The sequence below is a fragment of the Orycteropus afer genome, unplaced genomic scaffold (assembly GCF_000298275.1).
Source record: "Orycteropus afer afer isolate SDZICR_OR568_19922 unplaced genomic scaffold, OryAfe1.0 scaffold00037, whole genome shotgun sequence".
NCBI lineage: Eukaryota > Metazoa > Chordata > Mammalia > Tubulidentata > Orycteropodidae > Orycteropus > Orycteropus afer.
The window spans coordinates 9,861,014-9,881,624 of NW_006921624.1; the positions used below are offsets into that span (position 1 = coordinate 9,861,014).

General features: G+C 43.4%; 1 protein-coding gene across 1 annotated transcript in view; it reads left to right on the forward strand.

The window, feature by feature from the left end:
• The window catches only part of ASTN2 (astrotactin 2), a 1,259,674-nt gene that overhangs the window by 823,027 nt on the left and 416,036 nt on the right, over positions 1-20,611 (forward strand). The gene's annotated exons all lie outside the window — the stretch shown is intronic.

Consider the following 20,611-nt stretch of genomic DNA (forward strand, 5'->3'; position numbering starts at 1 on the left):
AATTCGATGAAGTCAGCCACGCAATATGATATGTGGAAGTCAGTGTTCTGGTAGCAAATGACAAGACCCACAAGGGGCTGAGGACTCCAGGTAAGTATTCCTTAGGAAGTCAGTCTAAGATATGAAGGGTAGGTAAGAGATTGTTAAGTGAAAAGAGAGAGGAGCCCAGATTAGGGGACATCCAGTGTCTGCAGGGCTGCTGAGCTGATAAGAGTGGGTACAAAGAACACATTGCTTCAAATGCTAGTTTGTTTGAATCCACCATCATGGATTTTTATTCTACATGAAGACTATAGGGAACTCAAGTCAGTGTTCAGAAAGTAGCCAGTATGTGGGGGTCTTCTTTCCTGGTTTTTGGTTCTATAAGGAGAACAGTACCTTTCTGACTTTGGCATCCTGCCTTGGGTGGCAAACCCCAGGGAGATGGAAGGATGGAGGTTTATGAACATGAACTCTTGGGCTGGCCCAAAGGGACCTGTCACAGAGGTGCCAAAAAAAGGAAGAGAGAAGAATGCTTGTCTCCCCAAAATTAGCTTCTCTTGAAAAGACCGAGGGGGAGCTTTTGTTCTAAGTTATGTTAATATTGTCAAGTTTGGTGCATTGGGTCACTGAACTGGTACTTGGGGACTGTCACAATATTGATGGGGAGTTTGGCAAGTTAATTTTAAATCTGTCACTTCACTCTTCTACGACTCTTGCTCCTTAATAAAACTCCACAGTGATTGTGGGCTCTACTGACAACTGGAGAGTGATCTTTGAGACTGAAACTGGCATGGAATGATTCTTCCTCCTCCCCGCTTCCATCCTTTGTCCCCTCCCCAAATCCCAGGTTGCCAGCCTGAAGTGAGAAATTCCTTCCTTCACAAAAGAGATCCCAACGTTGGGGGCAGCAGGGAGCTTTGGAAAGAGAAGTCTCTCGAGTTAGACCCACTGCAGTTTGAATGCTCAGTCTGCCACTAGCTGTGTGACCTTGTGAAAGCCCACTTGAGGTGTCTGGCCCTCTAGTGCCTTTGGTTGTTGTGAGATAAATAATACTTGTCAAAGCACTTGTGACAGGGTAGGCATTCACCCCATGCCAGATCCCTTTCTTCTTTTCAATAGAGTGCAGACATGAACTGCAAATATCTGCCCCTGGACTCAAGTGACAAGTGAGCAGGAAGCCATCCTTCGCCATGCACCTTTTGGAGATTTAATGCACAGACAACATCAAGAAACCTATGAAGGCATCACAAGGAATGCGATTATAAAAAACATGCAACATCTTTGAGAGCTCCAATGAGTTTCTAATGAGCTTTTTGTACAACAGACTAATAACATTTCAAAGACAGCCCAGCCCACTAAAGATAAAACCTTCATTTTCTCCACACTCAAAACTCTTTTCTCTCCTGGGGCTCCTGGTCCAATGCAAATTGCCAGGAAATTGTACAAACATCCAAAGGATATAGGCATGTGACTTTTGATCCCTGGGTCTGAGTTTGATCCTGCCACCTGCTTAAGCTTGAATCCAGTTTCCTCCTGTGTTTGAATCTACACTTCCTTCACCAACTTTAACTAAGCTTGTCTACCTGGCTTCCAAAGCATCCCTCCCGAACACTTGCCTTCCAGGCCCCAATCAGTTGCACTGGCTGTAGGCTTGCCACCCTTGCTTCTTCCTCCTCCATGCTAAGGGGAATCCATTTGCAAGTGTGAATCCATTTTAAAACACTTGACATTCAATCTACAGGCATTAATTTAGCCATGACCTATGGCAGGTCCTTTGTTAAGCCCTAGAATTTACAGAAATTCAGAAGGAAGATGGGGCTATCTACTTCCGTAGTGATACTGCCTTGGAAACCCAAGGAGGGGTCACTATGATTTGGGGCCGACTCGATAGCACATAATAACAATTTACAGAAATAAATTGAACAGCTCACAGTCTTGGTGGGGGCAACCAAGATGAAGACAGCCAAGGAAAAAGAAACGGATACAGTGATAGACATGCATATCTTTTTGAGCGTCTTCTGATGCTCTCTCTAGTTAGGACTCATCCTGAATCTCTCTTCAGTTACCACCTTCTCTTTCCTCCTCTTGAGGGACAAACTCCTTATTAGAAACTTTTTGTTTCCACTTCTTCACTTCCCAATTGTTTTTCACATCTTTCTAATTTGATTTCTCCCATATCATTCCCTGAAACGCTAGAATCCATTCTATAGTTACTAATGAATACAGTGACTTTATCTGTACAGTGAATACAGCATAATGGTTAAGAGTTCATGTGTTGAAGGAGGTATTGCCAGGACTACAGAGACTAGTTAGCATTACATCCTGAGAACAATTTTATCACATGGTTCTCCACACAAGAAATGTTGACCGATGACATGGAACATGTCTTCACAATAATTTTTGAGAGGTTCCCAAAGTATTTTCACATGAACTTTTTTTTTTCTGAACTTTTTATTGTGATTTGGGTGGCATTTTACAAAGTAGATTCATTATATATTTCAACAGTCCATACACGTTTTGTGACACCAATTACATACCCCACAGTGTAACAGCTCTCCTCCCACTTCCTCCCTGTGGTTACCTTTTCCCTGGGTCCTTCTTGCCTACGCATTCCTACCTCCCTACCTTTCTCCATGTGCAGTTGCTGCCTTCTGATCCCCCATGGTTGATTGTTCTAAGGAGTGTATCACCCTGGTGTAGATGTTTGGCTTATAGTCCCGTCTATTGTTTGGCTGAAAGTTAAGCCATGTTAGTGAGTTTAATTCTAGGCTTGAAGGGTGAGTCAGGTCATAGTCTCAGGGGTTCCACCAGTCCCTATCTGACCAGTACATTTGGTCTTTTTAATATTTTTTTTTAAATTTTGTTCTACAGTTTTACTCTTGCTCTATCTAGGATCTCCAGTGTTGATCCCTTTCCATGTGATTGGCATTGGTAGCCAGGCCTTATGTAGTTCTTCTGGTCTCAAGGTCATATAGGCTGCGGTTCTCATGGGCCATTTGTCCTTTGAATTAACTGTTTCCATATACCTTTGATTTTCTTCACTCTTCTTTGCTCTGGATGAGGAGAGATCAAGAGTTGCATCTTGGATGGCTGCTTGCAAGCTTTTAAGACCCAGTCGCTACTCACCGAAGTAAGATGTTGAACAATGTTTTTGTGTACTGTGTTGTGCCAATTGAGCTTGATGTCCCCTATGACCATGCTCCCCAGCCCACAGGATCAGTGACTCGCTCCCTCAAGGTGCATATTTGTGGCTAAAAGTTATCCTAACTTTGCCCCTGATTAGCTTTATACTGCACATGGACATTTTTATAGCATATATAAATATGTATGTAGGAATATTGTCTGTCAAACATGTATGGTTGTAGTTATTGTGGTTAGGTGATTTTGAGGCAGCTCCAACTCATAGCAAAACATGTACAACAGAACAAAACACTGTCCAATTGTACATCATCCTAACAATCCTTGCCATACGTGAACCCATCATTGCAGCCACTGCGTCTATCCATCTCGTTGAGGGTCTTCCCCTTTTTCGCTGACATTCTTCCCCAGGGAATGGTCCCTTCTGATAACATGACCAAATTAGGTGAGATGAAGTCTGGCCATTCTTGCTTCCAAGGAGCATCTGGCTGCACTTTTTCCAGGACAGATGTGTTCGTTCTTCTGTCAGTCAGTGGTACTTTTGGTACCTTTGCCAATACCACAACTCAAAAGCATGAATTCTTCTTCAGTTTTCCTTATTCATTGTCCAGCTTTCACATGCATACGAGGCTATTGAAAATACCATAGCTTGGGTGAGGTGCACCTTAGTCTTCAGAGAGACATCTTTGCTCTTAAGCACTTTATTTATTTATTTGTTTGTTTTTATCTGTCGTCTATCTCCTATGTGCACAATTCGGTGTCCTCCCTTTTCCTAATATTATCATGGTGGTCACAGACTCTTTGCATACATAAAGTGCTCTTAAGCACTCTAAAGAGGTCTTATGCAGCAGATTTTCCCAGTGCAGTACAACATCTGATTTCTTGACTGCCTCTTCCATCGATGTTGATTGTGGATCCAAGTAATATGAAATCTTTGACAACTTCAGTCTTTTCTCCATTTATCATGATGCTGCTTATTGGTCTAATTGTGAGCATTTTTGTTTTCTTTATGTTGAGGTGTAATCCATACTGAAGACTGTATTCTTTCTTTTTTTTTTTTTTTTAATTTTTATTGCAATTTGGGTGAAAGTTTACAGAGCAAATTCACTTTCCAATACAGCAGCTCACATATACTTTGTCTCATGACACTGTAAAGACTGTATTCTTTAATCTTCATCAGTAAGTGCTTCAAGTCATCTTTGCTTTCAGCAGGCAAGTTTGTGTCATCTGCATATTGCAGGTTGTTAATGAGTCTTCCTCCAATCCCGATGCTGTGTTCTTCTTCATATAGTCCAGCTTCTCAGATTATTTGCTCAACGTGCAGATTGAATAAGTATGGTAAAAGGATACAACCCTGACACACACCCTTCCTGATTTTAAACCACGTAGTATCCCTTTGTTCTCTTTGAATGATACCCTCCCGGTCCATGTACAGGAATTGGTCTATGTAAAGGTCTATGTATGTATGGTAGTGGGTATATTTCTATTCACCTATCCATACTTGATCTTGTCTGTCTACCTATGTATCCACTCATATATTAGTGCTTGTTATTACTGATAATGTACTATTGTTTATGCAACAGTATTTACCTTTGTTGTCTGTATCTCTTGTGCACCTCTCCATGTCTTCCTTTTCCTTAGTGATATTGTGTTAACCACATGCTTTTGTTATATTGCTTTTCCCTTCACCCATATCAACACCTGTCTCTTAACTACCCATGTATTTTCCCTCCCTTTCCCACTTTCCCATCCCTAGTAACCAACAAAGAAAATTTCCTTCCCTGTGTAAACTTTTCCTTGACTTTTTATAATAATAGACTCATACAGTATTTGTCCTTCCGTGATTGACTTATTTCATTCAGCGTAATGTCCTCAAGTTCATCCACATTCATCATTCTTAAATATTGCACAGTATTCCCTTGTGTGTATATACCGTAGTTTGGTTATCCTTTCATCTATTGATGAGCACTTAGGTTGTTTCCATCTCTTTGCTATTGTAAATAGTGCAGCAGTGAACATGGGTTTTTGTATATCTATTCGTGTCCCAGGTCTCACCTCTTTAGGATATATTCCTAGTAGTGGGATTACTGGATCAAATGATATTTCTATTTCCAACTTTTTAAGGAAGCGGCATACCATTTTCCATAGTGGTTGTACCATTTTCAGTCTCTCCATCCCTTCACCAGCATTTGTTGTTTTCTGTGTTCTTGAACTTTGCTATTATTGCTAGAGTGAGATGATATCTCATTGTTGTTTTGATTTGCATCTCTCTAGTGGCTAATGGGAGCTCTGGTGGTGTAGTGCCCAAGGCATTTGACTGCTAACCAGAAGGCTGGCGGTTCAAACCCACCAGCCACTTCTCAGAAGGAAGGTTGGGCAATCTACTTCTGTAGTTGATACCACCTCGGAAACCCAAGGAGAGGTAGCTATGAGTCAGATCTGACTCGATGGCAGTGAGTTTGGTTTGATTTGGTTTTAGTGGCTATGATCATGAGTGTTTTTTCATGTGTTTGTTGGCTGCCTGAATATCTTATTTGGTGAAATGTGTTCATGTCCTTTTCCCATTTTTGAACTGGACTATTTGTCTTCACATGGACATATTTTTGACTCTGACATGAATTTTTAGCATGAAAGATTAATAATAAAATAGTAATTATTATAAGAAGAAGTACATATATTTTTTCAACTAAGGAAACTGATGTTTAAAGAAGTGAAAGAAATTGCTCTCAATCATAAAGCTAACAAAGGGAAGGCGAGGTCAGAATCTGAACTCAGGTCTTCTGAAACATTCTCTTTCTACCGCTCATTTTCCTCTTTGTTCTAAGATCTGTTTTCTCTACCATTGAATTTTAGAGTAAACTGGTGAGTTGTGGTACTTTATAGATTTCCTATTTCCCAACATCACAGCATAGTTATTCCTATTCAAGGTGTAGTCTACATACTAGCAACATGCACATCACCTGGAAACTTACTAGAAATGCAGACCCCCTTCAACAATCAAGGAGCTCTGGTGGTGTAGTGGTTGAGACATATGGCTGCTAACCAAAAAGGTCAGTGGTTCAAACCCACCAGGCATGCTGTGAAAGAAAGATGGGGCAGTCTGCTTCCGTAAAGATTACAGCTTTGGAAACTTTGGGGTCTCTATGAATCAGAATCGACTCAATGGCAGTGGGTTTGTTTTAAGTTTGTTTTTTTCTCTTCAACAATCCTCAGAAGATGCACTGAGTCAGAATCACCATTTAAAAAAATTCCCCAGGGGATTCATATGTGAATTAATGTCTGAGAAAAAGTGGACTAAAGCAGTGCTTCCCAAAGCTTGGTCCCCAGACCAGCAAAATCAGCATTTCCTGGGGATTGATAGAAATGCAAGTTCTCAAGCCCCTTGACATTTTAAAGAATCAGAAACTCTGGAATTGGGGCCCAGCATTCAGTGTTTTAACAAGCACATCAATTCTGATGTACATCAAAGGTTAAAACCACTGGGCAGAGAGAAAAGTATACTAGTCATTCGAATCAGACACGCCTGGGTTAGAACCCAGGTGTATCCACTTCCTATCAGCACAACTTTTGGTAAGCCACACCCACTCTGACCTCTCTTCTGCATAATCTAAATAATGATGATTGATGACAATGATGGTGATAATGCTGATGGTACCCGCCCGAGGGGGTGGTCGTGATGATCAGCTCTGGGCAATGTCCCTTCCCTTTTGTGCCCAGGATCCTCCTCTGCCTTACAGATGTTGTATTCCTTGTCTATGGTCCCACTCTGGCGGTGTAGTGCCTAAGGCATTTGACTGCTAACCAGAAGGCTGGCAGTTCAAACTCAACAGCCACTCCTCAGAAGGAAGATTGGGCAATCTACTTCCACAGAGATACTGCCTCGGAAACCCAAGGAGGGGTTGCTATGAGTCAAAACAGACTCGAGGGCAGTAAGTTTGGTTTGAGTTTATGGCCGCACTGGCCCTTCTGACACCCCCTTCCAGGCCACAGATGAAGGTGAGAAAGTCTCTGTCTCCTGACCCTTGGAACAGTACCATATATCAGCACCAATGGCACTATTCTTCAGCCAGATTCAATAATAACACTAATCCACATGGCACAGCTTGAATCAGAGGCCATTTGAATTAATTTGGCAGGCTGAGCATCACACACGACACTATTCAATATTTTGCTGGAGCTCAGATCCATAACCTTTACTACATCTCCTTCATCCACTAATTTTGTAATTTTGTCAGGAAAAGCTATCAACTTGTCCAGGATGATTTGTTCTGCATGAACCTCCTGTGCTCCTTATCACTCACTATTCCATTATTTCCAGGATGCTTACAGATTTTCTCTGGGCACATTCGTCCAATTATTTCACTAAATATTGACACCAGACTTACTGGTGATTTTCAGGATTACCTCTTATTAACCTCACCGGTAGGTCTGTTCTGCAGCTGGTCAGTTTTCAGCCACCACCACCCCACCCCCCACCCCCCCCCCCCCCGCAACCTTGTCGTCTCCTACACGGGCCCATCAGTTCCTATTGGTTGATTTTCCCTGTTGTTTGATTTAGATAGCAATGGTATTCTCCCCACCACCCCTCAACCCAGTAACCAAAGCCATTTTGCATACGTTGTTAGGTCCCGTCCAGTTGGTTCGGACTCACAGTGACCTGTGGGGAAAGAATAGAGGTTTGGAACCCAGGTTCGTTTGAATTGCAACTCTGGCCTCACCACTCATGTGCTGTGTGACCTGAGGCAGGTGACGACATCTCTCTGAGTCTCTTTTTTGTTAAATTGTCTATAAACTGGGGCCGAGTAAACCTCATGTGGGATTTCTGAACCTAGTAAATGATAAATACTCTTAGCACTACCTGGTGGGACCTGATTAAAGGTAATGAGTCCTTCCCCTACACCTTACATAATGTCCTCCCTTTACAGATGAGAGAACTCCGCAGAACCTAAGCCTTCTGACTGTTCAGTGTAACTGGCTGGATCCGTTTTTGGCTCCTCCCTGTGAGTTTTGTAGGGGTGGGTGCCACCACATGCAAGGACCACAGTTTGCCCATTAGAGCAGAGATTTCCAGCCCCACTGGCCTCTCAATTGGGCACCCTGTGCAGAGCCCAGCCCACACAATTATATGCAGAAAATCTGCATCTTCCCCTACACCATGGCTGGTGAGATTTTAAAGCCTCTGCCAGCCCTGGGATTCTCTGATCTGCCCCATTCTCTGAGCTGTCAGTCATATAAGCCTAAAGTCCTGGGTTTTGTTTTTTATTGTTTCCTTTGCTTTTAGGGTAAAGACACCAGGTGGAGGGAAGATGAGGAGGTCTGCAGGGATATCTCATCCAACTGCTGTAGCAAAACAAATATAAAGGATGGGTCCACATTAAATTAATTTCATTGATTTTTTTTTTTTTTTTTTTTTCTCTCTTTTCTCTCCTTTGCACCTCAGAATGTGGAGGTTATAATTGGGCCGTTTATTATCCTCTGCTGAGGGATTCAGGAGGTCTAGGAAGCCTTCAAGTTCTTGTTTACGTATCACCCTTCAAGACCGGATAACAGATAGTCCTCCTTTCCAGCCTACATCCCTTACCATTCCTTTTTATTATGTGTCTCTGCGATTCTATTACCTGCTCTCGGTCTCAGTGACTCAGCCACAGCCGCTGCAGTAATGATGACTTTCAGAGTTCAGCTAATGACGCAGGCACTGAGGTGTCTCCAGATCCAACAGCCGGCTGAATCTCAATTTAGCAGGATTTGAGGCTGCGGCGTCATGCATTATGCATGAGCGCGTGCCGGCGTGTGTACATGGATGCGTGCTGGTTTGTCGGAGGGGCGTGGGCAGTGCACATTTATACTCAAGTTCCTGCATATTGGGGGTCACGGCAAGGCGAATGAGGTGTCTGTTCAGAGTGTTACCTGGGAGATTGGCAGGAGGGGAGGGAAGATTTTGGTAAATACGAAGAAGCTTCCAGCCTTCCCTTGCCCTAAGGGCTATTCTGCTCCCAGGAAGGCAGCGTAGCAGACTGGTTTAAAGCTGGGTTCTGCAGCGGGGCGTCCAGGCATCAGATTTTCCCGCAGTTACTTACTAGCTTGGTCACTTTGTGCTGAAGAGTTAAGATAAGATTCAGCTCTGGTGGCGTAGTGGGTAAGGCATCTGGCTGCTAACCAGAAGGTGAGCCTTTCAAAACCCCCAACCGCTCTGTGGAAGGAAGATGGGGCGATCTACTTCCATAAGGATTTATAGCCTGGGAAAACTAATGGGGGTCTCTATGAGTCGGAGTGGACTCAATGACAGTGCATTTGGTTTGTTTTTTGTAAGACCTAGAAGGGGCTATGGTCCCACTGTGGTTAAAGCATTGGGCTGCTAACAAAAACGTGGGCAGTTCAAACCCACCAGAGACTCTTGAGGAGAAAGAAGAGGCAGCCTGGTTCCATAAAGATTTACAGTCTTGGAAACCCTATGGGGCAGTTCTACTCTGCCCTAAGGGATACTATGACTCGGAATCTGCTCCATGACAGTGGAGTGAGTATAGACCTGGGGTGGTGCAAACGTTTAATGGCTTCCTTACTGGAAAGGTTGAAGGTTCAAGTCTATCCAGAGGCACTTAAAAAAAAAAAAAAAAATCTGGTGATATGAGTCCAAAAATTCAGCCATTGATAACCTCATGGCCCACACTTCTACTTTGACACACATGGGTTCATTGAGAGTCAGAGTTGGCTCTTTGCAACTGTTTTGGGATTTTTTTTTTTTTTCTCCTTATCTGCTTAATGTAGTCATCTACAGACAAGAATAAATGGAACAATACTAGCAAAGTTCTAGCACCAGAGAAGGTGCTTAGTTAATGATAGTCACTATTGGTGATTAGGAGCTCTGGTAGCGTAGTGCCTAAGGCATTTGATTATTCTCTGCCAGAAAGAAGTTTCTGTCTCTAGATCTCATGTCCATGCAGACCACCTGCATCGACACAGGGCATCTCTCCTCCACCCTGATAGGTCACTTTAGAACAGACAGCATTAGAGACAACAAAGGTAGACTCTTGTCCCTTGGCAACCTTGGGCAATCCCCTTCTTGGGCCCTAGCCTCTTCATTTACAAACAAGGAGTAGAAATAGATCCTGCAGAGCAACTAGTGAGTTCCTTGGCGGGCATAAGGTCTGCAGTCAGCCTCAGGAGGCCCTCTGAGACAGATACAGATTGGGCTGGACTTGCCCTTCTAGTAGCTGTTTCATATATTGGAGTTCCAAACATGGGTTTTGCTAAAAATAAAGAAAAGAAATCTGAAAGCCCCTGTTGCAGCAGATCACTGTGTGCTTATATTCTTGATGTCCTGTCATTCCACACCTTCCTGGTGGAAGGAGCCACACAAGCAAAGAAGACCCTAATCTCTCCCTCTCTCTCTCAGACTGTAAAAGTTATTTCTTGAAAATCCTGGGATGAAGGGCTAGTGTGGGACAGGCATGACTTAATTGTGTGGGGACACTCAGAGTCACTTTATCAAAGCTAGAAATCTGGTTCTATAAACAAACAAACAAACAAAACTCAAACCTGTTGACACCAAGTAGATCCCAACTCATAACAACCTTATAGAACAGAGTAGAACTGCCCTGTAGGCTTTCCAAGGCTGTAAATCTTTATGGAAGCAGACTGCCAGAGCTTTCTCCTGCAGAGCAGCTGGTGAGTTTGAACCACTAACCTTTTGGTTAACAGCCAAATGCTTTAACCACTGTGCCACCAGAGCTCCTTTCTGTAGAAGGAGGGGAGGGGGCTGTATAGTCAGACAGAGCTGCTTCCATTCTGGGCTCTACCCCTCACTTGCTTTGTGATATTTCAGCAAGATTATTAATCTCTCTGAACCTGAATTTTCTGATCTGTAAAATGAGGATAATGGTTCTACTGCAAGGGATAATGGTAACATTGAATGAGATTATATGTGTAATGTCATGGTGCCTGATATGTGGTGTATACTCAAGTGTACGCTTTCTCTTCCCCTCTTCCTCACCTAAAGTTCTAAGTTCTGTGTCTATTGTGGGGATTACAGTAAACCTAACTGGGGTCTAACTTCATTCTTTCTACCCTTAAAGGCACACACACATATATACACACAACCACACACATTCATATTCAAGGGCAAATAAACACATAAATAAATGCATACATTTGCTCTAAGATACCTAAACACATGCACATGTGTTTCAAGTGCATGTCCTTGAGCCAAACATTCCTGATGAGGAAGCATGGTCCCACCTACCTTCCTGTCATTAAACTGTCAGCCCTTCTTTGTAACCCCTGATCCAGAGCACATGGTGTGAGCAGGTGGGGAGGGAGTGGCAGCTCGGCCAGTTCTGCAGGCTTGGTCCTCCCATTTCTTGCCACATGTGTCACTGTATGTGTTTGTGTGTGTGAGTGTGCTTGTGTGTGTTTAGGTGTATGTAAGTATAAATGCATGTGTTTATGTGTATAAGAGTGTGAATGTGTATTTATGTGTTTATGTGTGTGAGTGTACTTGTGTGTATATGTTTCCATGTGCATATGTTTAAGTGTCCTAGTGTGAATGTATGCATTTATTTATGTGTTTATATGCCCTTGAATGTGAATGTGTGTGCTTGTGTTTACATATGTGTGTGTGCCTATAAGGATAGAAGGGATGAAGTTGGGCCCCAGTTAGGTTTACTGTAATCCCCACAAATCCAATTTTACATCCCCCTTTTATAGCAAAATTGCCATTTGTCCAGAATGCTTGTCCCATCCTGGCTTCTTCATAATAACTACGAATAGTAACCATTTATTGATGCCTGCCTATGTTAGAGGAGCCCTGGTGGTGCTGTGGTTAAAGTGCTTGGCTGCTAAATAAAAGATCAGCAGTTCAAATCTACCAGCTGCTCTTCAGGGTGGGGAGTGGGAAAAGATGAAGCAGTTTGCTCCCATAAAGATTTACAGCCTTGGAAACCCTGTCGGGCAGTTCTGCTCTGCCCTATAATATTACTGTGAGTCGGAATTGACTAATTGGCAACGGTTTGGTTTTTTTTTGGTTTTGGTCCTGTGTCAGATTCTGTTCTTAGCACCATAAAAACAAACATTTTATTCAATATTGTAATGGTCTTATTAACAAACAATATTATTATCCTTTTATCACTAGGACTGAAAGGGGGAATGATTTGCCCAAGACCACAGCCTGCATCCACCCCTCCTAAAATTAACACATATTGTTGTAGAAAATCCAAGCAATATTTAAAAATTCAGAAGTTACAAATCTGCTGATGTCTCATCTGTTGGCTACCACTTTCACATTTTAGTGAGCCTTCTTCCAAATGTCCCTCTGAGCTTATAGTCACATATTATATAAGGAAAAATTTACATAACGAAGATGGCTCAGTGTAAGCATGCATTTTTTTTTAACTTAACCATATCCCCTAGAGATCTTTCACGCTAATTTTTTAAGATCAAATGTTATTTTTTTATGCCTGCACAGTATTCCATTATCCAGACTTATAATTTATTTAATCAGTCCCCCATTGATAGGCATTTAGGCTTTTCCCAGCTTTTCACTACCACAAACTATGTTATGATAAGCATCCCTGTAAATACAGCTGTGCTCATCTGACAGATTATCTTCTCAGGATAAATCCCTGAAAGCAGAACCTCATGGGCAAAAGGTGTGCGCATTTAAATGTTGGTACTCAATGCCACATACCCTCCAGAAAGGTCAAACCAGTTTATACTTCGAGTCCCTGATGTAGATTAACGGAAGCATCAAGCTAGCCAGAGGAGAGGCAGCTGATGCCAAAACTCTAAAACCAAACTCACTGCTGTCAAGTCAGATCCAACCCTTAGCAACCCCTCCTTGGGTTTCTGAGATGGTATCACTATGGAAGTAGATTGCCCAATATTCCTTCCGAGGAGTGGCTGGTGGGTTTGAACCTCCAGCTTTCTGGTTAACAGTCATATGCCTTTGGCACTACCCCACCAGAGCTCCTGATGTTGTCTGTGGTCCTGATTTAATTCCAAACCTTGGCTGGGGGAGCAGAGGCCTAATGGCCTCAGGACCTGAACTGGTCCGGGACTTGGGCATCAGAGCCATTTTAGGTTCAGCTGCAGGGGACCTGGAAGATGAATGCAGGGAAGGGAGGCAGCATGAGGCGGGGGGTGTTCTCTGCAAGGAGAGACTCATTAGGCTGCTCTGCCACATCAGACAATGCTCTCAGGTAGAACTTGGCTTCCACTCAGAAGGAGCCTTCCTGGGCTGAATTACCCTAATTCAACTCCATGCTGTCTCTGTCCTCAAATTTGTCATTAGCAGGCATTCTGTAGAGGCATCTGCATTTCACACACTGCCTCTCAAAGATAAAGAGGATTCTTATAGAATTAAATGAGGAGAAAAAGGGAGACAAAAGCCAGAGTGGTGGGATAGGCGAAGCAGATACAAGGAGGCAGTGGGGGCTTTGCCAAAGATTTGAGGACCAGATTGATCTCTGCATTAGTCCGTTATTATTACATAAAATGGATGCCACCCAGAACTCCCAATTAAAATATCAGAAGCAGCCCAGCACTTTCATAAAGGTGGGGAGAAAATTATTTCAGAAACAAGAAATGTAAGTGTATTGCACTCTGAGCTCCTTGAAGATGGGAACTAAGGAGAGTATTGCGAATTTTCAGTAAACATTTGTTGAAGAAATTAATGAATTAATAACGGACTTAACTAGTTATGTGGATGTCCACAAAAAGTGGCTGCGATAGAGAGCTAAACAGACATGAGTTCAAATGTCAGCTCCATCATTGACTAGCTGCTGTAACCAGGTGGGTTGCCAGGGAAGCAGAATCTGGGCTTAACAAACAGAGTGTTTTGTTTATTAGGGAGTACCCTGGGGATTGGCCCTGGGGATTGGCCCTGCGGAAGGGAGAGGAAGCAGGATGGGGAAGAAGTTGAGCTGCCATGCAGGCACAGAGACAGCCTCAGCTCACTGTTTTGGGGCTGCAGTGGCCCTTCAGCATTGCCTCAAGTTGTGCCAAGATGTCTAGGCCTGTTTTCTACCCCTGCGATGACCAGTCATGGATGCAGCCCCCCCAGACAGGGACAGAGCCTTGGTGGAGGAGACTTTTTGCAGCAGAGGCAGTCCTTGAAGGCTTCCTGAGGACAGTACACCCAGCACAGTCCTTCCATGAAAGGGATCTGGGTGAAGCATCATAGTGTCTATCACACAAGCTGTGTGCTCTCAGACAAGCCACTTACTCTGTCACCAGCTATCTGTAGTGAAGTGGACACCAGTCCCCGGTTTGTACAGTGAATGCACTTGACTGCTGACTGAAAGGTTGGAGGTTTGAGTGTAGCCAGAGGTGCCTCAGAAGGAAAGCCTGGTGATCTATTCCCAAAAATCAGCCATTGAAGAGCCAATGGTGCACAGTTCTGTGCTGACACAAGGGGTTACCATGAGTCAGAATTGACCCATCGGCAACTCTTTTTTTCTTTTTTTTTTTTTTCATTTAAATGAAGAGCGCACTCCTTATTTATTAGGAATACTGTAAAAATATAAGCAAAGTGCCCGGAGCAATATTTGGTCCTTGAAAGATCCTCAGTAAAGGCTGCATTCTTGTTTCCCCTTCCTCCGGGGTGTCCCCTGCAGTCCATCTTGCTCTGCCTCAAGCCGTTGTGACGGGGTTGTGCTGCTTCCTCACCCCCACCCGTGGCCCCACTCTGAGGGCTTTGTCCAGTGCTTTGCATGTTGTTAAGGAGCGAACAATAGGAGTACTTACTGAAGATCTAGCAGGGGCCAGATAAGGCAAGGCATTTTCTCTACCTGTCATCCTGTTTAGTCTTCTGCATAACCAACAGCTGGGCTTTAGCATCTGATTTTGCAGATAAGGAAACTGAAACTTAGACAGGTGAAGAAACTTGCCCTTGGTCACAGAGTAACTCATTGTTTGAGTTGGGATTAAAACCCAGACCTTTCTGATTCCTCATCCCCCCACAAACACAGCAGTGTTTTCTCTTAGCACTCCACACTCAGTAGATACTCTCTTGCATGTTTGCAGGAAATCTAAGTGATGGGGTTTGCCTGGAGAAGCTGAAATTCTGTGTATTTGAAGGTGGCCTTCAGGGGCCCTGAGGCACTGTGTAGCCAGAGGAGAAGGTGGGCGGGTTTTGATCACAGGAAGCACGTACAATAAAACACAGCAGACACTGACCGCTGGGTTCTCATTGAGAAATTCTGAACAGAGGGTATGCTAAATCTCCAAATACTGCACTCCGGGGCAGATTCACAATTATCTCAAAAAGAAAAAGGAAAAAAGGAGTGTATCTTAAAGTTTTATATCTGATATCTATAAATGCTAGGGGAAATGTGATAGAACCCGAGCTACTCGTTGTGTCCAAAATAGCAACAATTGAGTATTAAGTAGATGTAAGGTCCCTGGCTGGCACAGACAGTTACGTGCTTGGCTACTAAGCAAAAGGTTGGCAGTTCAAATACATCATGAAGTGCCACAGAAGAAAGGCTTGGCAATCTACTTCCATAAAATTCAAAACCATACAGAACTCGTTGCTGTCAGGCTCGTGCTGACTCATGGTGACTATGTGTCAGAGCAGACCTGTGCCACATACAGTCTTCAATGTCTGTGAGCTTTTGGAAGGAGCCCTGGTGGCACGATACTTAAGCACTTGGCTGCTTTACCTTAGTGGAGAGGTGGGCAGTTTGAATCCACCAGCCAGTGCACTGGAGAAGGATGTGACAGTCTGCTTCAGTGAAGATTTACAGCCATGGAAACTAAACAGAGCAGCTCTACTCTATCAGGGTGCTCTAAGTCAGGATCAACTTGAAGGCAATAGGTATGGTTTTTGGTTTATTAGCTTTTATAAGCAGATTACAGGCCTTTCTTCCAAGACGCCTCTAGGTGGATTTGAAATGCCAACCTTTCAGTTAGTAGCTGAGCTCTTAACTGTTTGCACCACCCAGAGGCGCCTCCAAACATTGCAGCTATTGAAAATTCTATGAGGCTCTGTTCTACTCTGAAATACAAGGGGCCTCCGTGACTTGGAATCAACTCCATGGCAGTGGGCTTGGTTTTTTTTTTTGCTGTGCATCAAGCAATATGTTAGATATTACAGAAGCAATGATGAACAAGGCAGTCTCAACCTTTGCCTCCCACAGCTTGTAGTCTGGTGGGGAAGACAGCCTCAACTAACCCTTGGCTATTGGGTGTCCTCAATGAAGAAGGTAAATTGGTTACTTATGGGGACATCATGGTCAAGTGGAAAGAGATGGAGCTTAGAAATAGAGTAGTCATGGGGTAAAGCAATTTTCGTTCTGGGTCACTTTAGACAAGTGATGCAATTTCTCTGAGCCTTGGTTTCTTAACCTGTAAAATAGGGAGAGAAAAAATACCCACAAATCACAGGGTTATAATAATCAATATCAAGTATGGCTTAGCATGCTTTTTTCTATAAATGGACAAATAGCAAAATTTTAGGCTTTGCCGCCATATGAGCTTTGTCACAAGGACCCAGCTCTGGGGTTGTAGTGTGACAGTAGCCACAGACAATGGAAATGACGGGTGTGAGTGTGTTTCCATAAATTGTTATTTATAGACCCTACATTTCAAATTCCATATAATTTTCACATGTTGCACAATATAGTATTCTTCTTTTCATTTTGTTTTCAACTGCTTCAATGTGTAAAAATCATTCTTATCTAATGGTCTGTACAAAAGTAGGCAGTGGGATGGTTTTGGCCCATGGGCTGTGGTTTGCCAATCTCTGACCTACAGCACAAAGCCCATGAAAGACACTCAGTGAATTTGAGTTCACACCCACTTTCCTGTTTACATTGCTAAAGATTTTTATTTTTCAAAGCCCTTGAATGTCCACTGTCTGGATTAGTCCTTGTAGGAATGCTGAAAAACAGGCCAGGAGAAGAATATTCTCCATTTTGGAGATGATGTAACTGAAGCAAAGAGGTTCAAGAGACTTTCCAAGACCATGGACAGCAAGAGGCAAAATAGGGCCTGGAAGGGCTAATTCTGTATTATTTTCTTTTTCTGGAAATCATATATGGGAATGAAAGACAGTAGAGTGAAGCGATGATTAGACCCAGTAGTTCTGCTGTAATTAAATAACTGATAACTGATACTTCTACAGTGTCTTACACCTTGGAGGTCACCTTGACACACATTATCTCATTTGCTCTTCACTGAAACTCCACGAAGGAGGTATTATTAGTAGCCCCCGAAGCTCAGGGAGCTGAGTTATTGCTTCAAAGTCACAGAGCCAGTTAAGTGGCCAAGCTGCCTGTCAGTATGTGCAGGTCTCTGCCAGCACTCGAACATGTTCCCTCCATGCCCTTCTGAATATGGCCTATGGACCATACTGTCGCTAACTGGAATCCTCAGCTGTTCCCAGTCTTCATTCCAATCCATTCCAGTCCATTCTCCACACAGCAGCAGAGTCATCTTTCTAAAGTGCAGATCCAGCCACGTTACTCTCCTGCTTGGTGTTCATCCATGGCTCCCCATGTGTGGAGGATAAAGTCTAATCTTCTCAGCCTGGTGGGAAAGGTTCTACCTAATGAAGCCCAAGCCCACCTCTCAGATTTCATCTGCTCCCTGTCATCACCTTGGCCTCTGCAATCCATTTCTGCTGAGCTGCTTGTTACGGTTGTTGTTGCCATTGACTCCGACTCATAGCAACCTTATGGATAACAATGAAATGTTGCCCAGTCCTGTGCCATTGACATAATTATTGGTATATTTGAATCCCTAGCTGTAGCTATTGTGTCAATCATCTCATGGAGAGGGTTTCTCTTATTTTTTTTGACCATATATGTTACCAAGGATGATGTCTTTTTCTGGTAATTGATATTATACGTAAGGTTTTTCTTTCTCTTTATATATATATATGTATATGTATTCTTGTCTTCTTATAAAAGAGAGATTATAATATTTGTCCTTATGTGCATAGTTTATTTCACTTAAAAAAAAAACACACACCTCACTGCCATTGAGATGGATCTGACTCACAGCGACCCCTCCTTGGGTTTCCAAGGCGGTATCACTACAGAAGTAGATTGCCCCATCTTCCTTCTGAGGAGTGGCTGGTGGGTTTGAACCGCCAGCCTTCTGGTTAGTAGTCAAATGCCTTAGGCACTATACTTATACATGAGGTTTTCATTGGCTAATTTTTGAAGGCAGATCACCAGACCTTTCTTCCTAGTCTTTTTTCCCCAACCTTCAGTATGTAAAAATCATTCTTATTTAATGGTCTGTACAAAAGTAGGCAGTGATATGGCTTTGGCCCATGGGCTGTGGTTTGCCAATCCCTGATTTACAATGCAAAGCCCATGAAAGGCACTCAATGAATTTGAGTTCACACCCACTTTCCTACTTATGTTGCTAAAGATTTTTATTTTTCAAAGCCCTCGAATGTCTGCTGTCTGGATTAGTTCTCATAGGGATGCTGAAAAACAGGCCAGAAGAAGAATATCCTCCACATTTCAGAGATGATGTAACTAAAGCAAGAGGTTCAAGAGACTTTCCACAACCATGGAAACATGTAGACTTCAAGACTTCTTAGTCTAGAAGTTCTTCTGAAACTTGTCCACCATGGGTGGCCCTGCTGGTATTTGAAACCTGAGAGTAGGTTTGGTGTTCCTACAGATGATTGTATTCTCTGCAGCTAATAATGAAAATATGCATTATCTTGTTAGCTGTGGCGGTGAAGGAAGTGCAGATTTGCATTTTCCCAGCTCATCAGGGTGGCAATACCATAGCTTTCAGCCTTATGGCAATATGCAAGCCACCACAAACAGACAAGTGGTGGGAGCTGCTTGTAATTCTCTGAACTCCCTGGAAGTCCTCATGGCTCACTGACTTGGCATGTGCTTTTCCCTCTACCTAAAATGCTCTTCCAGGTTTCTATCCAACATACTCTGATTTATCTTTGGTTTACATCCAGGGTCTGTCCCCTAGAAGTCTTCCTTGACTGCCTCTTCCCCAGAGGTTTAGGCAGTCTTCCTCTGTTGTCTGTAACAGTCCTTCTTCAATAGGGGGCCAGTGAACAGGTCTGTCTCCCCATGTAGATTGTGAATGTCTGACACATATTAGATACTTCATGAATAGGTATTTAATAGTGAACAAATCAATGAATGAGCTTCTTGAGGGCAAAGGATGTCATATTTACTTCCATAGCCCGAAAGCCTAGCCTCATCCTGATGCACAGTAGGTAGACTTCAGTAAATGTTTGTTGAATTGATAAATAGATGGAGGGAGGGAGGGATGCAGGTAAAAGTGGATAGATAGGTGGGTTATGAACTGCATCCACCCACAACAATGCCCCTATCATGAATTCACAGAGGGAAGAGTGTACAAAGTTTTCTAATTCCCACTGTGCCGTGTACAGGAAGCACCAGCCAGCGCCTTGGGCTCCCAGCCACCCTCCCAGCAGCTCAGCACATCTCTTGCCTAAAACTGCTGAGAAGCAGTGTTTCCCCACCTCCGCGTCCTCCCCTCCTCCCCCCACCCTGAGAGTAGGTTTGGTGTTCCTACAGATGTTTGTATTCTCTGCAGCTGATGAAAATATTCATTATCTTGTTAGCTGCGTCGGTGAACGAAGTGCAGATTTGCATTTTTCCAGCTCATCAGGGTGGCACCAATGGTGCCTGTCACCCAGGCCTGCTCCCTGCCACCCCACCCCCTTCTGCAAGCCATAGAATGGGGTTTCCCCACCCTGCAGACTCTGCCTATCTCTCATCCCCCCACCCCCAGGCTCAATTCAAAACGGAGAAAAGGAACTGTGACAGCCCAGCATGTCTGTGCACACCACCAGATTCACTTCCCAAAGATGATTTCTTAGTGTGTTTCTTCACTGCTGTAAATCCTCCATAACTCCTGATTGTCCATCAGGTTAGAACTACCTGGTCTGGCTTTGACACTCCTAAGGTTAGGACTGTGCACTGGTATTGAGCTTTATACTTCATACAATGTGTTCAAAATCATTACCTCCTTTGATTCTGCCAACTGCCCTCTAAGATGGGTGTTATCATTACTGCTATTTTCAAGAGGAGGCAAGTGGGGTGAAGTGACTCATCCAATATTATGTGGGCACCAAGTGATGGTTCCAACAAGCTGTTTCCTGATTCTCTGTCCTAGAACAGAGACATGTGTCCCACACTCACTTGTGTTAGCATAGTTTTGTCCTGAGCATGGCAAAAGCTGGAACGCTGTGGTTATTCTGTGCATTGCAGCCCTGGTGTGCCTTGGCCATGACCCGGGCTTTTATTCTTGGACAGGGCAAAAGGCTCATGGCCTTGGCTTGTGTGTACACAGTTTTTAATAACAACTTCTATTTTGATGAGGTCCTAAACATGTCTCTATTGTCCTTCCCATATGCCTCAGGGAGGTGTCAGGTATGACATCACTACCTTTATCTGACTGATGAAGAAATTGAAGCCCAGAGAGAGAAAGAAAATATCCAAAATTCAACAGTCATTTGAAGGTCCCAGGTTCTTCAGTCATC